Consider the following 21,811-nt stretch of genomic DNA (forward strand, 5'->3'; position numbering starts at 1 on the left):
GTGAGGCCATCATAAAAATAGTGTTGATTACATGGAAAAAGTTAACTGGTTCATGTCTGTCCTTGAGGGAAGGACATCTGATATTGTTACCTGACATCTGACACCATGGTTCACGTGTGACTCCAGACCCGTAGCAATATGGCTGACTCTGATTTGCCCTCTGGGAAATTAGCTGTGGGGCAAAGAATGCTGACTCAATCCGTGACATCCTTATTGAATGAATGAATAAATAGAAAATACGTGTCCCTCCCTACTACTGCAACCCCCTCCAGCGCAGCAATCCGTACTGGCTTTGTAACACCGTTCAGGCCCTTGCCCCTCTCTGTAACACTCTCACCACCTCCAGCACCTTCACATCTCCCTGTTCCTATCATCTGATTAAACCCTGACAATGTTTCCCCTTCCTACTGCACTCCTCCTGTTAGTATCCCAATAGCAATTCCTTTAACAAATACTTCCATATTACTAAAGCATTGGCTTCTTCAGAATTGTTAGGGTTTTTTTTGTCTTCTGCGCATCGCTTAAAGAAGTCTGGTAAATCCTGGGAATTACTGAACCAAGACCATTCAAAGTGGGGGAGGAGCATTGGGATGGCGTCGAGCAGTTGGACACTTGATGTGGGGAAAAAGGTGAATCCAGGAGAAAACAGCACAAGGAGCGCGTTGTCACACCAATGTCCCAGCCATCCCCATCCCACAGCCACCTTCTGCCCCAAGTGTGGAAGGCCACATCGGTCTGTACAGCCACCCACGGAATCCCCTGAGAGTGGGAGAGAGTCAGCCTCGTTTGTGACCCACCGCCAATGGAATGGTAAGATAGGGAAGTTGAATCCCCTTTCAGTTGTCCTACTGTCTTTGTTACAAATTCCAATAAGTCCCTGTCCAATTCATGCCTCACAATGTAATTCTGTAATGGGGCCTTAACACTGCCCTTCACCTTCTCTGTTCTGAGTCTTATTACCCAGGATTTGGTTTCCTCATGATTGATAATCTGAGGCCCCATATAATCCCATTGTTATCCCGAACGATGAGAGTTTCCCATTCTCCTTCCCACTCTGCCTGACTTTCCACAATGTTGAGTAGCCGTGAATATTAAGGCCCCACCTTTTGTTCACCCTGTGACCACGTCTCCCTGATGGTGATTAGATAGAAATCAGAGTCACACGAGCATATCCCTTCTTACAAATGCTTCGTGCATTCAAATTATGAAATAGTAATTTACTTTTGAAATCACAAATTCTTGTCACAAACCTATCTGCTGATGTATAGTTTTAGTTAAACTTAGTCTCTTCCTGTTTGTCCACAGCCACAGCCCCATGTTTCAATATTGACACTGGTCCCAGAAATGTACCATCCCAATAAAATAACTGATTCCTCCCTGAGTACTGGTAGCAGTGCCCACTGCATCAGACCTACTTCTTCTGACACCATGGTTTGTTCCTGAAATCTTCCAGCACTCTGGTGATATCACTCAGTCTCTCTCCATTTGGTATCCCTCACTGTGTGGGTCTAATTGCTGCCTCTGTCAGCGTCTCTCACTCTTACAGCTACTCCGGATCCAGAGCCAAAATAATCCTCCGATCCGTAACAGCACAGACCAGGGATGGAGACTGGGACTTTTGTGATCTCTGTTGGACTCAGTGCTACTCTACATGAGGTATCCTCACTGCATCAGTCTAATTTCCCATTCTGTCTATTTCTGTCTCATGCAGGTAATCAGGATGTTCCTAACTCCTGTCTCATCCATCACCTCATTGAAGACGCTTGGTCAGCCAGATGGAGAGGGAGATCTGGAGCCTTCAGTAAATCCTGCAGCTGGTAAGATTACTCACAGTAAACAACACAGGGTGGAGTTAGTGGCCATCTTTATTCAGACCTGGAACACAGGACATAGTTACAATGCTGGGCAAGGAACAGCAACATTCTAGGCTTCATTCCCACCATATTGTGAGGGCCCTGCTGTCACCTCTGCTGTACTGGAACTCCCTGAGACTGCACAGGAGGTCCCAGGCATCAGTCTTGGCACATACTCTATGAGTGATCTCAGTAATATACTACAGTCCCGATAATCCTTCCTCTATTTGGAATCTCCTCTAGGACACACAATGCTGTCTGTCTCTGTCAGGTTCTCCAATCCCTGACACCCTAATCCCTAGAATTCTCCAGTAGATACTAAATTCCTTCATCCCTGTAATTGCCGAGCTCTGTCTATCCCTGTAAGCTCCTCCTACCAATGCCAACCCCCATGTAAATGTGTTTTGTCTCTAACCTCTCCATCCATCCCTATCTGGGTAAACTTCTCCAGCTCTTACAACCCTTCCTTACCTGTGAAAAAAATCGCAACCTCCTTATTGTTCGACTAATCTTGGATCTTAATCCATTTAAACTTCACCCTCTCCCTACCAACCCTCCCGACCACAGGAACCTTTCATTTTGTGCAACCCTCCCCATTTGTTTAACTGTCTCCGATCTGTGCAGCCTCCAGAACCGAGAAGCCTTCTTATATCTGTAAACATCTGTAGTCACTACAACCTTCCATATCTCTGTCAATATACACAATAAACTCCTAATGAAACACTCCCTGTCTGTGCCTCTCAGTCTGCCTGCCTCTCCCTATATCCATCCCTATCCCTATCTCCAGAATCTAATCCAGCTCCCTCTATCTCTGTAAATTCCTCCAATCCACAAACCCCTTTGTCCCATGAACATTATTGCCCAGATTTATCTCGAAAATCCTCGAGTCCCTGTAAGCCTCCCTATCTCTGCAACCTCTATCCATCCGTCCATCCTCCCACTACTGAGGAATGACTCCCTGTATTCGCCATAAGGCAGATGGAATGACAGGGAACAGATATGATGGAACTGTCATTCGGAGATGTAGCTGCAGAATGACCATCGCTGGGAAGGGAATATTGAAGGGTTGTTGGGATCTAGGGAGGACAGGCAAAAAGGCAACCAAGTTGTGAAAAAAGGATGAGGTTTATGAATTAATGAGATAGCCACGTGGAACTGAAGATCAAAATTTGGAGTCTATTTGGATGGAGCTGGGAATGAACAAGCAGCTGCAGCAATCATTGGCTGGAATTCTTTTAAAGGAATCAACCACTAATGGGAATGTCAACATGGTTACAGTCAGGACACTGAATGTACTTGTAGCAAGGGCAGTACAGTAACTGAGTGTGACAGTGGTCTCCATCCCGACTGGATAACTAATGAGTATCAGGGCTGTAATGGATGGAAGCCTGGGATTGGATACGAGATGGTTTTCTATAACTTCATAAGATGTTTATAAGATGATCAGAGGAATAGATAGAGTAGACAGTCAGAAACTTTTTCCCCGGGTACAACAGAGTGTTACAAGGGGACATAAATTTAAGGTGAAAGGTGGAAGGTATAGGGGAGATGTCAGGGTTGGGTTCTTTACCCAGAGAGTGGTGGGGGCATGGAATGCGCTGCCCGTGGGAGTGGTAGAGTCAGAATCATTGGCGACCTTTAAGCGGCATTTGGATAGGTACATGGATGGGTGCTTAATCTAGGTTAGAAGTTCGGCACAACATCGTGGGCCGAAGGGCCTGTTCTGTGCTGTATTGTTCTATGTTCTATGTTCTATCATATCAAGGGGACTGCAACAAATTTGTCCAGTGGAGTTCAAATGCTGTGTAGTAATAAATATCCAATAGACCCATTTTAGAGGAGTTTTGTGAGGAAAGACCCATAGTGTTATAATGCAGACATTGAGTTCGAGTTAAGACCATAACATGTCGGAGGGGAATGAGGCCATTTGACCCATTGAGGATGCTCTGCCCTTCAATCAGATCATGGCTGATCTGATACTCTCCAACTCTACATTCCTGCCTTTTCCACAAAACCCTTGTTTCCCTGATCCATTAACATCTAACCATCTCTGCTATCAATATTCTTAATGACGCAGCCTCGACATCCCCCCCCTGCAGTCAGGAATTCTCACAGATTCCCTACCCTCTGAGTGAAGACATTCCTCCTCATCTCCATCTTAAATGGGTGAGCTCCTGCTGGGATTTTATGCCGTCTGGTGACACATTCTCACACAATTGAAATGAAAGGAAGTGACAAAGGTAATTATTGCAGATGATATGAAAATTGATGGAGTTGGGGTGAATGAGCAAGGAGATCCAAGGTTGCAGGAGGTTACAGATCAGTTGGAAAGATGTGCAGAGAAATAACAAATTAAATTTAATCTGTCCAAGTGTGGCGTTATATCAAATTCATGAAGAAAGTTAGGATACTGAGGGACATTGATATACAGAAGGATCTTGGTGCACTGAGTGGTAAGGTCCTGGGGAGTGTTACTGAACAAAGAGACCTTGGAGTCCAAGTTCATAGTTCCTTGAAAGTATAATCCCAGGTAAATAGGATAGTGAAGAAGGTGTATATTCTGCTTGCGTTTACTGATCAGAGCACTGAGTAGAGGAGTTGGGAGGTCATGTTGTGGCTGTACAGGGCATTGGATAAGCCACTTTTGGAATATTGCATGCAGTTCTTGTCTCCTCCCTATCAGAAGGATGTTGTATAAATTGCAAGGTTTCAGAAAAGATTTACAAGGGTGTTGCCAGGATTGGAAGATTTGAACTGAAGGGAGAGGTTGAATGGGTTGGGGCTACTTGAGGCTGAGGGGTGACCATATAGAGATTTATACAATCATGAGAGGCATGGATAGGTTTAACAGACAAGGTCTTTTCCCTGAGGTAGTGGAGTCAGGGTGAGAAGAGAAATATATAAAAGGGACCGAAGGGGCAACTTTTTCAGGCAGAGGGTGATGCGTAAATGGAATGAACTGCTAGATGAAGTGGTGGAGACTGGTGCAATTACTGCATCTAAAAGGCATCTGGATGTGTATACGAACAGGAAGGGTTGAGGGGGATTTGGGCCAAGTGCTGGCAAATGAGACAAAATTATGTTAGTGTATGTGGGCAGCATGAACGAGATGGACCGAAGGCCCTGTTTCTGTGCTGTCCATCTCTATGACTGTAAATGTTTTCCATTTCTAGCCACACACTTCACTGTTTCCCCTGTTTACCTTGGTCAATTCTCCTCTCAAACACATGTCAATGGCTTTGGTTGTGATTGTTGGGTGTGCTTTATGGTCACTTTAAAAATCCATCATCTCGCTGAAATCCACTACACTACAATTTCCCAGAGGATATCTCAGTGGGACATTACTCGTTCACTCAGCGTCATCACCCAACGGTCGATCTGAGATAGTCACGTCCCTGGCCATTTACACAATATGTTATTCAAAGAAACACTGACACAAACACTTGAAGAGGAGTTCGGAGAATATCATTTTTGACAAAGATTGAAGTCTCCCAAAATGATCACATTGCCTTTGCATTAGTCAGGAATTCATTGGAAAGTGTAACAGTGTTGAGCAATGAAATGCTGTCAGGCAGCCTCAAAACTGTTCTCCTGCTTGTGTTTTTGACACGTGTTACTCATAATCTGCATTCAGGTTGATTCAGCTGCATCATCAGATGCCAAATGCTTTCTCTGTAATGCCTTTGTTCCCCATTACTGTCAGGGTTATCCATCCTGCACTCCTCGAGACCCCTCAAGAATGAGTACGATTGAATATTTATGTTCCACCTTTTGCTTCTCCTCTAACCACATCTTCCTGGTGACTAAATCTTATTTATCTCTGTGTCACAAGTCTATTACCTTATTGCAGATACTTTTTCCATTCCAAAAAAGAACATTGTAATGGACTTTTTTCCCAGAATGTCCTGTCACAGCCTAATTCACTGATGTACAGTTTTAGTTAAACTCTGTCCCTTCCTGTTCCTTTCTGCTTGACTTCAGCCACATTCCCATGCTGTTCCAATGTGTCCCCTTTTCTCTTTGGATTTGGAAAGCTCCTTTCACCTGAACCCTGTCCCTGCATCTTCTCTGTCAATTAAAGCCCTGTCCATAAACCCACCGACATAATTTGCCAGGATGCTGGTCCCAACAGTGTTGTTTTGAATTCACTCCATGGGATGTTGCTGTCTCTGGCTGGCCAGCATTTCACGCCCACCCTCGAGCTGCCATTGAGCCGAGTGCCTTGTGTGACTATTAGAGAAGGCAGTTTAGAGTCAACCCCATTGCTCTGGGTCTGGAGTCATATGTAGGTCAGACCAGCTGCCTATCGCAGATTTCGTTCCTGAAAGGATATTGAACATTCAGATGGGTATCCCTGCCACTGTCATTAAATTCTGGATGAACACTCTAGTGAGAGTAACACTAGGCCATCGCCTGTCCCACTGATAGCTCCCTCATCATGCCTGAGTACTAATCCCAGTGCACCATGAATCAATCCCTTTCTTCTTGACCATGGTTTGATCCTGACACCTTCCTGCAATTTGATGCTATCACTCAGTCTCACTCCATGTGGTATCTGTCACTATGAGAGTCTAATTGCTGCCAGTGACTGCAGCTTTTGTAGTTACTCCAGATCCTGAGCCAACAGAACTCTCCACTCCAGAGAGACGCAGCAGCACAGGCCAGGGATAGAGACTGGGATATTCCAGATCTCTGTGGTACTCAGCGCCATTCTCCCTGTACAACCCTCACTGCATCAGTCTAATTTCCCATTCTGTGTATTTCTGTCTCCTGCAGGTACTCAGGATGTTCCTGACTCAATAAACCTCCCAATTGTTGGATGTTTCATTCATCATCTCATTGAACACGATTGGTCAGCCTGGGGCAGGGAGATCTGGTTTTTTCAATAAATCCTGCAGCCAGGTAAGATCACTCACAGTGAACAGAGCAGAGCAAATTTAAGGGATCGAAGTTTAGTCCAGAAGACATTACACAGATATAGTATTGAAGGGTGAATACAGAGCATGATGGGTCAAGACTCAATCCACACTCTCTTGCTTACTTTCATCACTGCTGTACTTATGCTTCCTATGTCAATATAGGACGTTGACCGTTATCAATCCAGGCCTGTGCTGTCTTAGTGAGGATCGGGACAACAGAGGGGAAAGGAGGCCTCCCTTAAGAAGGTGGTATTGAAACCTGGGATCTTTCTGTTCTATATTTCCCCTCTCACACTTTCCCTTGTCTTGTGATAGAGTCATACAGCAAGGAGACATACCTTTCAGTCCAACGCATCTGTGCCAGTGTCTTGAATGCTTGTAATTCCCAGAAAAGTTCCAATTTCTGTCACTTCCACCCCTCCCATAATCCTGCTGTTTATTTGAAACCTACTCCAATGCTGACGACGCTCCCTATGTATAATTTGCTCCAAACTCGGTAACGTGCTCAATCTCAGTAACCTCATCCTGCACTCAGTACAATAATCTCTATTTCTGTAGTTTTCCACAATAACTACAGTCCACCCTGTCTCTGTGAAATCCTCCAGCCTGTACAAAAATACTCACCTGTGTACTTACCCCAAGCCCCAAGAGAACATGATATCACTGTAACCTTCTGCTGGCCAGATCACATTCTTGCCTCCTGGCCTATAGCACCACATGACCTCTGTAACCATCTCCCATCCCGACCTGACTCTTTATCTGTGTAAACACCTCCAGACCTTTTTCCAGCTGCAAAAACACTTCCCATCTCTGTGTGCTCCTCCCTGCCCCTCAAATACTCTCTCTTTGTGTAGCTCTGCAGTTTGGGATGGTTCAGTGGTAAGCACTGCTGCTTCACAGCACCAGAGACCCGGGTTCAATTCCCGCCTCAGGCGATTGACTGTGTGGAGTTTGCACATTCTCCCCGTGTCTGCGTGGGTTTCCTCCGGGTGCTCCGGTTTCCTCCCACAGTCCAAAAATGTGCAGTCCAGGTGGATTGGCCATGCTAAATTGCCCGTAGTGTTAGGTCAGGTGTATGGGTGGGTTGCGCTTCGGCGGGTTGGTGTGGACCTGTTGGGCCGAAGGGCCTGTTTCCACACTGTAAGTAATCTAAAAGTAATCTAATCCCTCCTTATTGGTGTAACCTCTTCCTGAAAACCTCTCAACATGTGGAGACCCCACAATCCTCCATATCTGTGTAATCCAACAGGTTCCCGCATTACTCTCAATCTGTAGAACCCAATCCAATGCCTGTGACTCTCCCAATCCAGTTCCTGCAAGACTCACTCTCTGTATAACAGTCTCCCGTCACTATCACCCACCCTGTCAATGTAAGCTCCTCTAGTATCTCCATAACCTTCTCCAGCTCTTGTACCCTATCTAGTAAACGCCACCCTCATCTATAACCCTCCCTCCGGTAGGAACCGTTCCACAGATTCATCACCCTCTAGCTGAATAAATTCCTCCAGATCTCCATTCTAAAGGGTTGTTCCTTCACTCTGAAGCCGTGCTCTTGAGCCCTGGTCTCTCCAGCAGTGAAAACATCTCCCCACCCCCGTCCACTCCATCTAGGCCCCTCAGTATTCTGTAAGTTTGAATGAGATCCTGCCACCGCCGCCTCTGAAAATTCATCAAGTACAGACTCAGAGACTTCACCAGCTTCTGATATGACAAACATTTCATCCTGGGCTCTTTCTTGTAAAACTAGTTCATGTACCCACTCAAATCCTTTGTCCAGACTGTTAATGTATAACATGTACAGGGTGGTCCCAACACTGACCTCTGCAGAGTTCCCCTCGTCACCAGTTCCCATCGTGAAAACGACCCCTTTATACCTACTCTGTCTTCTGCTAATTAGCCAATCCTCTACCCATGCCAAGCATGTTCTGAAACTGAAATTTCATTTCACAAACCCTGCTGGATTTGTTTTCCTGTCTGGCTGTGAATAAGCAGAGTAGATAAAAGGGAAGAATGGTTTGTCGGGATTTTCAAAAACCTTTCAACTGATCCCACTGAAGATGTGGATAAGCAAAATTGGCAAATGTGGGATTGGCGGGAATGTACTGGCATGGATTGGGAATTCTTTAACAGAAAACTAAGTGGGAATAAATGAATTAGTGCTTGACCCCCAACTAATCACAAAGGGATTCGATGCATTTGATGGATGGATAAAATCTACTGCTTCCATGTTTGTTGCTGACACAGAACGAGATGGGACAGTGACCCTGTGAAGGAGCAGAGTGGAGTGGGAGCTGGAGGATTGCACGTCCCTGGGAGTCACAGAGATGGTGACCCTGTCAGGGAACAGAGTGCAGTATGAGCTGGAGGATTACACTACCTGGGAGTCACAGAGACGGTGACCCTATGAGGGAGCAGAGCGGAGTGGGAGCTGGAGCATTACACATATCTGGGAGTCACAGAGATGGTGACCCTGTGAGGGAACAGAGTGGAGTGGGAGCTGGAGGATTACACGTACCTGGGAGTCACAGAGATAACTTTCTGTTCTGGGACCTGCCTGCACTGAGTTTGAAACAAGTGCAAGAGCCGTCACAGAAAATGCTGTAAGTTCATTGGCTGATAAATGCGCTGTTATTAGCGACTGTCAGTTAATTGCTATAAGTTAGCAAATTTTTTAAACTTCTCAAATAAGGGTTGAACACAAAAATAAGAGGGAGAAGTAAAATTGTGAGCCAATATAATAAATTACCCTCAGTAAGCCACAGTTGAATAAGGGATTTAAACATATTGTTATTTCCTGGATGTTAACTTCATTTTAAGTAATTAATTAAGTAACTCGAGACAAAATACATTTTAGGACATGTTTGTCAGATGGAAAATGTGTTCATAGCCCCTGCTCGTGTCCGAGATGGACACTGGGTCATGGAGCTCAGACAGTGACTAGAGACACTATGGGACATCTGTGATGCTGACATTAAGTGGACAGCACACACACACAGCAGATCACCCTGCAGTCATGACGGCCTGGAAGAAGGAAGGGTCTGGGGGACTAGGCAATCAGAGAGAAACAGTCTGGGAATACAAGCATATCCTGGTGTCTCCCTCCCAATTCAGTTTCCCAGTTTGGAAGCTGATGAAGGTATAGACTGCTCAAGGGCGGGCAGTCAGAGCCATGTCTGTGACACCAAAAGCAGCCTGACTGTACAGGAGGGGAGGGAGAAGGAAGGAGGAGCAATAGGCACAGGGGAGTCAGGAAAGTGAAGAAGGTGTCAGCCTGCCTGTAATTCCAGGATAGTGGGGTTAAGAATGTCACTGTGTCTGCAGGACATTCGTCTGGGGGACAGTGAAAAGTCAAAGATCATGCCCATGTTGGTAAGAATGACCTGGGTAGGAAGGGTGAAGTGGTCTGGAAGTCCGAACTTAGGGAGCTCGGTGGATGGTTAGCAAGCCCGTCCGCAAATGCAGCAATCCCTGGAATACTTCCAGGGCCGTGTCCAAGTGAGAACAGAACTCGGAGTTTTAGGTAGATGAGAGTGTGACTGAAACGATGGTGCAGCAGGAAGGGCTTCAGATTCCTGGGACATTGGAACTGGTTCTCGGGAAGTCAGCAACTGTACAAGCTGGATGGGCTAACGTGACGGAGCTGGGACTGAATTTCTTACGGGTTTTTTTTGGGAGGGATTAAAAATAACTTGGTGTGTGCTTAGGATCTAAAAAGAAATAGTATAGGAGACTACCAGGATTTTCAAAATAATGGGAGATACAATTGGCAATAATTTACAACAACACGGTTAACAGTGGAAGATGGAGTGAGAAAGAAAGCCATAATCTGAGGTAATCTGCATGGACCTGAATATTGGGAGTGTTCGGAGTTACAGAAGCAGTTTGGTGTGTGGAAATCTGATGTACTGATCACCGAGAGCTGGCTCAAGGAATGGCAGGACGGGATGTTAAATATTGCTGGGTATAAAATATTCCAAAATGATAGAAGGGAAGGGAAAGGATGAAGGTAGAAGTATTGGTTTAGATTAGCGTTAGTTAAGGAGTCCAAGAGAAAGAGGATCCGTCCAAGGACAGAATGAATTTGGCTGGAGCTACAGAACAAAAAGTTTACAATTACACTGTGAGGTAAAGTCTGTCAGCAAGCAACCAAAGAAATGATGGAGAGCGATGACAGTATTACAGATTAGTTATACTGAGAAACTTAATTTATTCAGATATTGACTGGGTTACTGGTGGTGCAGTGTCCTGAGGGGCGAGTGTTCCTGGATTACTTGGAGGAGAGTTCACTTCAGGAGTATGTGTCCAGCCCAAGAGAGCATGTACTGTTGGACCTGGTCCTTGGGGAAGAAGTGGGGCAAGTGTCAGTAGGGGAACGTTTTGGGGGGCAGCGATTATTTTATTGTAACGTTCAGGATGATGAGTAGAGACTGCCATGCAATAATTAAGAGTGAGAAACATTAGTTGATTGAGAGCAGCCTTCAATGGGGCAAGAATGAAGCTGGGAACTTTTCAACAAGGCCAGTGAAATGTTAGCTTTAAACAGTGTGAACCAGCTCAGATGTAGCTGGGATTATGGAGATGGGGTTGCAGTGTCACCATGACTGGGAAATGGATAATTAAAGGTTTTCCCCATTTCGACAGGAAGGATTAATAGACCAACACAATGAAGTAGCATTGTGTATAAAGGATGGAATCAGTAATATTGTGATGCTAATCAATTCACACACTGCTCCTCCCTGCCCTCACCCTCATCTCTGCGTATTGATTCTATCAGATATTGGTAACCTTTGAAAACTTCAGAAAATAGCAGTATAGACAAGATCAATCTGTCCACTGTCTGCATTGGACAAGAAGTAAAGTTGTTTTTTAAAGTCCAAGTTCTGTCTCCCCGGACACTATAGGACTTCAGCTGCAGATCCCGGCAACTTTTAAAAATGGTTTGAGAGTTTCTGCCTGTACTCCGCTTCCATGTGTGCCTCCCAGATCCCGAGCATACTCTGGGTGAAATTACAACTTTCCTCACCACTTTTCTGATATTTCAGCCAATTACATTAAATGTTCACCACTGGTAAAGCAGTTTATCAACAGGAACAAGATGTTATTTTCCTCTCTACACAGGCCCCTGCCAGAATGTGCACCCCGATCAAATCTCCTCTCAGCATCCTCCATTCCTATCTTTCCTCAGAACTGCACTTCCACTGTCACAGGGTAACGGATCTTTTACGTACCCTCTCCAGTCCAATTCCATCCTTCCCTGTGATGGGGTGACCAGAACTGCACATCATCCCCAAGCTGTGACTGAACTCATTATTTATGCATTTCCAGCATGAGTTTCCTGCTCTGAAATTCTGCCCTTTGGCTGATAGAGGAAATGACGCTATTTGCTACATTAACAAGATTATTGATGTTTCCAGCTACCTTCATTTATCCGCCCACACAGACTATGCTCTCATTTATTGTCCATTCCTCTCTATTGTTGATGTCCCCAAATGCCTTGCCTTGCACTTCTCTGGGTTGTTTGCTCCATTCACCTGGATCCCATAGTTTCTGTTTTTATTTTTTTAAAATTTTTTTTTACTAAACCCCACACTACCGCCTAACTGCGGTAGTGCTTATTTTTTCCCCAACACCCATGGTGTGTGTGTGTGTGCAGGTACGAGACACAGTGAAAGACACAAAGTGCACGAATCTTTATTCAATTTCCACCACCAGGAAGATAGGAAACCACCAGAGTGGCCAGTGACAAGCACTGCCCTTCACATCAAAGGGTAATGCTGTGTGATCAAAACAGTGAAGGGGAGGGTAGGGACTAAATCAAAATAGAGTTGGAGGAAGAAATAATACACTCCAGTCCCTGTGGCGCCCACCTCTCCCTGAACGACTCCAGGGTGTTGGTGGACACCGCGTGCTCCTTCTCCAAGGACACCCGGGCTCTAACGTAACCCCGGAAGAGGGGCAGGCAGTCGGCCCTAACGACCCCCTCCACGGCCCGCTGCCTGGACCTGTTGATGGCCAGTTTGGCCAGGCCCAGGAGCAGACCCACGAGGAGGTCTTCGGACCTGCCCTCCCTCCTCCGTACCGGGTGCCCGAAGATCAGGAGCGTGGGACTGAAGTGCAGCCAGAAACAGAGGAGAAGGTTTCTGAGAAAATCAAAAAGGGAGTGCAAACGCCCACACCCAATATATACATGGTCCACGGACTCCACAGCGCCAGAGAACAAGCAGTTGGGCTGGGAGTCTGTGAACCACTGCAACCTGCGGTTGCAGGGGACTGCTGCGTGCAGCACCCTCCACCCCAGATCCCCGAGAGAGAGGGGGAGGACTCCCGCGTAGAGAGCCTTCCACTGGGGATCTCCACCGCCCGGTGGCAAATGGGCACGCCAAGACGTGTCCGGGTGGTGGATGAGGGAGAAGAGGTGGACGGTGTGCAGCAGCAGTCGATACAGGGCCTTCCTTTTCACATCTTTGAAAGGGACAAAATTAAAATTCCGGAGGCGGCTCAGGTTGTGGGGCACAGGCTCCCGCGGGAAGTATGGGACCTTGGGGCCAATGTGAAATTCCGTCCAGGCCGAGTTTCTGTTTTTAAACTGTCTGCCATGGGATCGCTCATTAAATCCAATTAAGTCACATGCATTTCCAAGTTACTGCCTCAGACTGATATGGTCAGATTAATTACACTCGATCTTCCTTGCACAAATCCAGACCGACTGTCCTGGAGTCCCTGAGACTTCCTCAGTGACCGTTTATCCACTGTCTCAGAATTCCAGCCTTGACCTATTCAGTCAGTCCACATTAAACAAAGTTGCGGTATTAGCCATTCTCCAGGCCTCCAGCACCATTCCTGCATCCAATGAGGATTGGATAATGTAGGTGACTATAAAGCAGGAATTTTCCACGGCTCAATTTAACAGTTTGGAACGTTGTATTACCCCTTTTTAAGGATTTGAATCGCCTTTGTAATTCTCCACTCCAACTTTGTTGCTCCCAGTGTTTCACACTGCATCCCTACTTTGATTCAGACAAACAGAGGCCTAACCCATCTTATGATTTGGTCAAGTCTCACTTTAATCAGGATTTATGGAGGGTTTCTCTCCACAAGGTGAAGTGCATTTTCTCACGATACAATCCCCAATCTGCCTCATTAACTACCCTCCCTGCACACGTGGTTATCTTCTCATCTGACACTAACACGATGATTTTCCCCTTCGTCATAACAACTGTTCACTGACTGGATATCCCAGAATGCACCGGCCTCCCTGTTCCAGGTGCCATTAGTAAAAAGTCATTACACTCTTAGATTGTCAATTCGAAACACCCTGGACATGGCATAGGGGGTAAAACTGCGGCTTCACTTTGAGACCAAGCCACTGAGGTTCTGGTGGATGGCATGGGGCATGAGAGGTTCATTATCTTCCTCCAGGACTGGCAGGGGAGGCCATGATACTATACCCTGCCAGCTTGGTTGGTGGTTGACCCCTGTGTCAGTGAGGTGCCAGCCTGCTGGGTGAATGCCCCGCAGTGTTGGAAGGAGGTCAGTGACCTTCTCCACTCCACCATGGTAAGTACCACCATCTGCACTTTGTGAGCTCGCCCTCACTGTCTCTCTGTTACTGCACCCACCTCCCACAATGGCTCATGTTCTCCCACTCTCACTGAATGCAGCACCTTCTCTCGGTCTGTACCAGCTGTAACAAACAATTCTACCTCCCTTAATACCGCTTGGTAATTGTCACATTTCAGAAAGAACCACCCCACATGAGAGCAGAAAGAGCCAAGAGGGATAGGGGGCTCCCAACATTCTGCTTCTCGCCCCCTAACTGGTGAAGGATCCTGACCCTAACAACTACGAGAGGTTGTCTGAACGTTTCCAAGCCCCCGGACTGGAATCTGAGACTCCCCCTGTCTCACTGTGCTGGGCACCGTGACTGACCGTGTCCAAGCCCCCGGACTGGGATCCGAGACTCCCCCTGACTCACTGTGCTGGGCACCGTGACTGACCGTGTCCAAGCCCCCGGACTGGGATCCGAGACTCCCCCTGACTCACTGTGCTGGGCACCGTGACTGACTGTGTCCAAGCTCCCGGACTGGGATCTGAAACTCCCCCTGACTCACTGTGCTGGGCACCGTGACTGACTGGACAATGATATCAAGCTTCCTGAGTTTGTGTCTGTGCTAAACACAAAGACAAGACAGCAGGCGGGTGAGCCTAGTAGCTCTGGCTGCGGGGAAACACTGCGAAAGACAGGGTAAGGCGAGGCAATAATTCTGTGAACATTCAAGTCAGCTCAAAGTGAATGTGTAAAAAAACGGAGTGAGCAACCCAGTGGGACAGTCCATGAGCTGGGTGTGTGTCCCTGAGCACAGTGTCCTTGCAGCAGCATTGCAATGAGAGTTGTCAGTGCACCCTGAGCTGCAGCATTGAAGTGTAGAAGCGTACTGTCAATGGGTCGGAGATGTGCTGGGATGGCATGGTGAAGCTGGCATGTGTCAGATGTCAGCATTGGTGGGTGTGGAGTACATGCAGCTTCTGTTCATGCAGTTTCTCCCGAGACGTTGGAGTCCAGGATAGAAGTCTGCAGGAGCGAGCAGCAAGATGGAGTCACCAGATACCAGGTCTGACTTTCATGTCAAATTCTCTATATTGAGTTTCCCCACAGTGGGGGAGGATATGAAGCTGCAGGTTGATGGGGGGCGGGAGGGGGGATACACAATAATGTGCCTTTTGATCATCAGTAATCATTCAGTGAGCATCTCGTCACTCCTGCTCTCAAATCTTGTCTTAATGAACAGTCCAGTACAGGAACAGGCCCTTCAGCCCAGCAAGCCCGCACTGACACACGATGCCTTTCAAAAGTTGAAACAAAAGATTTTTTGCTCCAATACCCTCTATATCATTCTGTTCCCTACTTACTCATATCTGTGCCAAGATCCCTCTTCAACCTTGCTGTATTAGCTCCTTCCCCTCTATCAGTGCATTCCAGGCACTTCCACATTCTGTCTGGAACAGCAAAAATAAACCTTGCCGATCACATCTCCTGAACTTTCTCCCTTTTACCTAAAACCTACGGTCCTGAGTAATTGATATTTCTACTCTGGGGAAAAGCTTCTAACTGTCCTTCTATCTATGCCTCTGATAATTTTGTAAATATCTATCAGGTAGCCCCATAGCCAATGATGCCCAGGTGCAAACAAACCATGTGTGTTCAATTTCTCCTTTTGGCTAATACCCTCCAAACCAGACAAAATGCTGCTAAAACTTTTCCGTACCCTCTCCAACACTTCAGCATCGTGTGGCAACCAGTACTGTACACAATATTCTAAATGTTCTTCGAACTAAGTTTTTCTACAGCTGCAATATGACCTACTAATTTTCATACTGCATGTTCCGATGCCTGTCTGCAAGTTTGCCGTCAGTTTTCTTGATCACCCTCTCCACCCGTGTTACCACTTTTACGGAACTGTGGAGCTGTACACCTAGATCTCTTTGGATGTTGATGCGGCCAGTAGTTTTTCCATCCATTTTATACTTTTCTCCTGCATTAGACCTTCTAAATTGCATCACGTCACAATTGTCCAAATAAAGTTACATCGGTGTTCTCTCTGTCCAAGTCTGCAGCTGACCTATATCCTGCTGTATTCTCTGGCAATCATCCTCACAATCTGCAACTCCGCCAATCTATTTACAGATCTCCAGTCACAAAAACACTGTTCCATCACTACTTTGCCTTGTGTGACCAAGCAGTTCTCTATCCATCTTACTAACTGACCGCTGATCCCATTTCACTTCACCTTCTGTATGAGCCTGCCATAAGGAACCATATCAAAGGCTTTGCTCATGTCCAAACGGCCAACATCCAGCCCCATGCCCTCATCAATCAATTTTGTCACTTCCTCGAAACATTCAATCAAGTTTGTGAGACATGATCTTCCCCATGCAACTGTGTTGCCTGTTGCTAGTAAGTCCATACTAGAGTACTGTTGGAGCTACACTCATTCAGGCAAGTGATTATTCCATCATATTCCTGACTTGAACCTTGGAGAGGAGATGAGATTCCTTACAGTGTGGAAACAGGTCCTTTGGCCCAACCAGTCTACACCAACCCTGCAAAGAGTAACCCATCCACACCCATTTCTCTATGACTAAAACAGTTCGCAATTTAATGTGGTCAATACACCTGACCTGCACATCTTTGGACGGTGCTAGGAAACCCATGCAGACACAGAGGAAATGTGCACAGTCCACACAGTTAATTACCCAAGGCCGGAATCGAACTGAGGACCGTGGTGCTGCGAGGGAGCAGTGCTAAACACTGAGCCACCATGTCGCTCTTGATAGCACCCGTAGACTGGGAGGTAATTGCGCCGTGAACGGTTACTGTACAGTGGGAGGTATGTCGGGGTGTGACTGTTATTGTACAGTGGGAGGTATGTCGGGGGGTGACGGTTACTGTACAGTGGGAGGTATGTCAGACCATGATGGTTACTGTACAGTGGGAGGTATGTTGGGCCGTGATGGTCACTGTACAGTGGGAGGTATGTCGGAACGTGACGGTGAGTGTACAGTGGGAGGTATGTCGGCGTGTGATGGTTACTGTACAGTGGGAGGTATGTCGGGGTGTAATGGTTACTGTACAGTGGGAGGTATGTAGGGGTGTAATGGTTACTGTACAGTGGGAGGTATGTCGGGGTGTAATGGTTACTGTACAGTGGGAGGTATGTCGGGGTGTGATGGTTACTGTACAGTGGGAGGTATGTCGGGCCGTGATGGTTACTGTACAGTGGGGGGTATGTCGGGGTGTGATGGTTACTGTACAGTGGGAGGTATGTCGGGCCGTGATGGTTACTGTACAGTGGGGGGTATGTCGGGGTGTGATGGTTACTGTACAGTGGGAGGTATGTCGGGCCGTGATGGTTACTGTACAGTGGGGGGTATGTCGGGGTGTGATGGTTACTGTACAGTGGGAGGTATGTCGGGGTGTGATGGTTACTGTACAGTGGGAGGTATGTCGGGGTGTGATGGTTACTGTACAGTGGGAGGTATGTCGGGGTGTGATGGTTACTGTACAGTGGGAGGTATGTCGGGGTGTGATTGTTACTGTACAGTGGGAGGTATGTCGGGGTGTGATGGATACTGTACAGTGGGAGGTATGTCGGGTTGTGATGGTTACTGTACAGTGGGAGGTATGTCGGGCCATGATGGTTACTGAACAGTGGGAGGTATGTTGGACCGTGATGGGTACAGTACAGTGGGAGGAATGTCGGGGTGTGATGGTTACTGTACAGTGGGAGGTATGTCGGGGTGTGATGGTTACTGTACAGTGGGAGCTATGTCGGGTTGTGATGGTTACTGTACAGTGGGAGGGATGTCGGGGTGTGATGGTTACAGTACAGTGGGAGGTATGTCGGGGTGTGATGGTTACTGTACAGTGGGAGGTATGTCGAGCTGTGATGGTTACTGTACAGTGGGAGGTATGTCGGGGTGTGATGGTAACTGTACAGTGGGAGGTATGTCGAGCTGTGATGGTTACTGCACAGTGGGAGGTATGTAGGGATGTGATGTTTACTGTACAGTGGGAGGTATGTCGGGATGTGATGTTGACTGTACAGAGGGAGGTATGTCGGGCATTGAAGGTTACTGTACATTGGGAGGTATGTCGGGCCGTGACGGTTGCTGTAGAGTGGGAGGTATGTTAGGCCGTGATAGTTACTGTACAGTGGGAGGTATGTCGGGGTTTGATGGTTACTGTACAGTGGGAGGTATGTCGGGGTTTGATGATTACTGTACAGTGGGAGGTATGTCGGGGTTTTATGATTACTGTACACAGGGAGGCTTGTCGGTCTGTGATGGTTACTGCACAGTGGGAGGTATGTCAGGCCGTGATGGTTACTGTACAGTGGGAGGTATGTCGGGGTGTGATGGTTACTGTACAGTGGGAGGAATGTCGGGGTGTGATGGTTACTGTACAGTGGGAGGTATGTCGGGGTGTGATGGTTACTGTACAGTGGGAGTTATGTCGGGCCGTGATTGTTACTGTACAGTGGGAGGTATGTCGGGGTGTGATGGTTACTGTACATTGGTAGGTATGTCGGGTTGTGATGGTTACTGTACATTGGTAGGTATGTCGGGTTGTGATGGTTACTGTAAAGTGGGAGGTATGTCGGGGTGTGATGGTTACTGTACAGTGGGAGGTATGTCGGGGTGTGATGGATACTGTACATTGGGAGTTATGTCGGGGTGTGATGGTTACTGTACAGTGGGAGGTATGTCGGGGAGTGATGGTTACTGTACAGTGGGAGGTATGTCGGGTTGTGATGGTTACTGTAAAGTGGGAGGTATGTTGGGTTGTGATGGTTACTGTACAGAGGGAGGTATGTCGGGGTGTGATGTTTACAGTACAGTTGGAGGTATGTCGGTGTGTGATGGTTACTGTACAGTGGGAGGGATGTCGGGGTGTGATGGTTACAGTACAGTGGGAGGTATGTCGGGGTGTGATGGTTACTGTACAGTGGGAGGTATGTCGAGCTGTGATGGTTACTGTACAGTGGGAGGTATGTCGGGGTGTGATGGTAACTGTACAGTGGGAGGTATGTCGAGCTGTGATGGTTACTGCACAGTGGGAGGTGTGTAGGGATGTGATGTTTACTGTACAGTGGGAGGTATGTCGGGATGTGATGTTGACTGTACAGAGGGAGGTATGTCGGGCATTGAAGGTTACTGTACATTGGGAGGTATGTCGGGCCGTGACGGTTGCTGTAGAGTGGGAGGTATGTCAGGCCGTGATAGTTACTGTACAGTGGGAGGTATGTCGGGGTGTGATGGTTACTGTACAGTGGGAGGAATGTCGGGGTGTGATGGTTACTGTACAGTGGGAGGTATGTCGGGGTGTGATGGTTACTGTACAGTGGGAGTTATGTCGGGCCGTGATTGTTACTGTACAGTGGGAGGTATGTCGGGGTGTGATGGTTACTGTACATTGGTAGGTATGTCGGGTTGTGATGGTTACTGTACATTGGTAGGTATGTCGGGTTGTGATGGTTACTGTAAAGTGGGAGGTATGTCGGGGTGTGATGGTTACTGTACAGTGGGAGGTATGTCGGGGTGTGATGGATACTGTACATTGGGAGGTATGTCGGGGTGTGATGGTTACTGTACAGTGGGAGGTATGTCGGGGAGTGATGGTTACTGTACAGTGGGAGGTATGTCGGGTTGTGATGGTTACTGTAAAGTGGGAGGTATGTTGGGTTGTGATGGTTACTGTACAGAGGGAGGTATGTCGGGGTGTGATGTTTACAGTACAGTTGGAGGTATGTCGGTGTGTGATGGTTACTGTACAGTGGGAGGTATGTCGGGCCGTGATGGTTACTGTACAGTGGGAGGTATGTCGGGGTGTGATGATTACTGTACAGTGGGAGGTATGTCGTGCTTTGATGGTTACTGTACAGTGGGAAGTATGTCGATATGTGATGTTGACTGTACAGAGGGAGGTATGTCGATATGTGATGTTGACTGTACAGTGGGAGGTATGTCGGGCTTTGATGGTTACTGTACAGTGGGAAGTGTGTCGGACCGTGATGGTTACTGTACAGTGGGAGGTATGTCGGACCGTGATTGTTACTGTACAGTGGGAGGTATGTCGGTGTGTGATTGTTACTGTACAGTGGGAGGTATGTCGGGGTGTGATGTTGACTATACAGAGGGAGGTATGTCGGGCATTGAAGGTTACTGTACATTGGGAGGTATGTCGGGCCGTGACGGTTACTGTAGAGTGGGAGGTATGTCAGGCCGTGATAGTTACTGTAATGTGGGAGATATGTCGGGGTTTGATGGTTACTGTACAGTGGGAGGTATGTCGGGGTTTGATGATTACTGTACAGTGGGAGGTATGTCGGGGTTTTATGATTACTGTACACAGGGAGGGTTGTCGGTCTGTGATGGTTACTGTACAGTGGGAGGTATGTCGGGTTGTGATGGTTACTGTACAGTGGGAGGTATGTCGGGGTGTGATGGTGATTGTACAGTGGGAGGTATGTCGGGTTGTGATGGTTACTGTACAGTGGGAGGTATGTCGGGGTGTGATGGTTACTGTACAGTGGGAGGTATGTCGGGGTGTGGTGGTTACTGTACAGTGGGAGGTATGTTCAGTTGTGATGGTTACTATACAGAGGGAGGTATGTCGGGTTGTGATGGTTACTGTACAGTGGGAGGTATGTCGGGTTGTGATGGTTACTGTACAGTGGGAGGTATGTCGGGGTGTGATGGTTACTGCACAGTGGGAGGTATGTCGGGTTGTGATGGTTACTGTACAGTGAGAGGTATGTCGGGCCGTGATGTTTACTGTACATTGGGAGGTATGTCGGGGTGTGATGGTTACTGTACAGTGGGAGGTAGGTCGGGCTGTGATGGTTACTGTACAGTGGGAGGTATGTCGGGTTGTGATGGTTACTGTGCAGTGTGAGGTATGTCGGGGTGTGATGGTGATTGTACAGTGGGAGGTATGTCGGGTTGTGATGGTTAATGTACAGTGGGAGGTATGTCGGGGCGTGATGGTGACTGTACAGTGGGAGGTATGTCGGGGTGTGATGGTTACTGTACAGTGGGAGGTATGTCGGGGTGTGATGGTTACTGTACATTGGTAGGTATGTCGGGTTGTGATGGTTACTGTACATTGGTAGGTATGTCGGGTTGTGATGGTTACTGTAAAGTGGGAGGTATGTCGGGGTGTGATGGTTACTGTACAGTGGGAGGTATGTCGGGGTGTGATGGATACTGTACATTGGGAGGTATGTCGGGGTGTGATGGTTACTGTACAGTGGGAGGTATGTCGGGGAGTGATGGTTACTGTACAGTGGGAGGTATGTCGGGTTGTGATGGTTACTGTAAAGTGGGAGGTATGTTGGGTTGTGATGGTTACTGTACAGAGGGAGGTATGTCGGGGTGTGATGTTTACAGTACAGTTGGAGGTATGTCGGTGTGTGATGGTTACTGTACAGTGGGAGGTATGTCGGGCTGTGATGGTTACTGTACAGTGGGAGGTATGTC

The 21,811-nt window shown here is 47.4% G+C and overlaps 1 long non-coding RNA gene across 1 annotated transcript in view; it reads left to right on the forward strand.

The window, feature by feature from the left end:
- The first annotated feature begins 1,714 nt into the window (after positions 1 to 1,714).
- Positions 1,715 to 21,811, forward strand: part of LOC140458999 (uncharacterized) — a 66,063-nt gene continuing 45,966 nt past the window's right edge. Inside the window, exons 1-2 of the long non-coding RNA XR_011953808.1 lie at positions 1,715 to 1,817; positions 6,630 to 6,755. This is a non-coding gene — a long non-coding RNA (uncharacterized lncRNA). The remainder of the gene's footprint in view (positions 1,818 to 6,629; positions 6,756 to 21,811) is intronic.

This window comes from Chiloscyllium punctatum, chromosome 34, assembly GCF_047496795.1.
Source record: "Chiloscyllium punctatum isolate Juve2018m chromosome 34, sChiPun1.3, whole genome shotgun sequence".
NCBI classification, from domain to species: domain Eukaryota; kingdom Metazoa; phylum Chordata; class Chondrichthyes; order Orectolobiformes; family Hemiscylliidae; genus Chiloscyllium; species Chiloscyllium punctatum.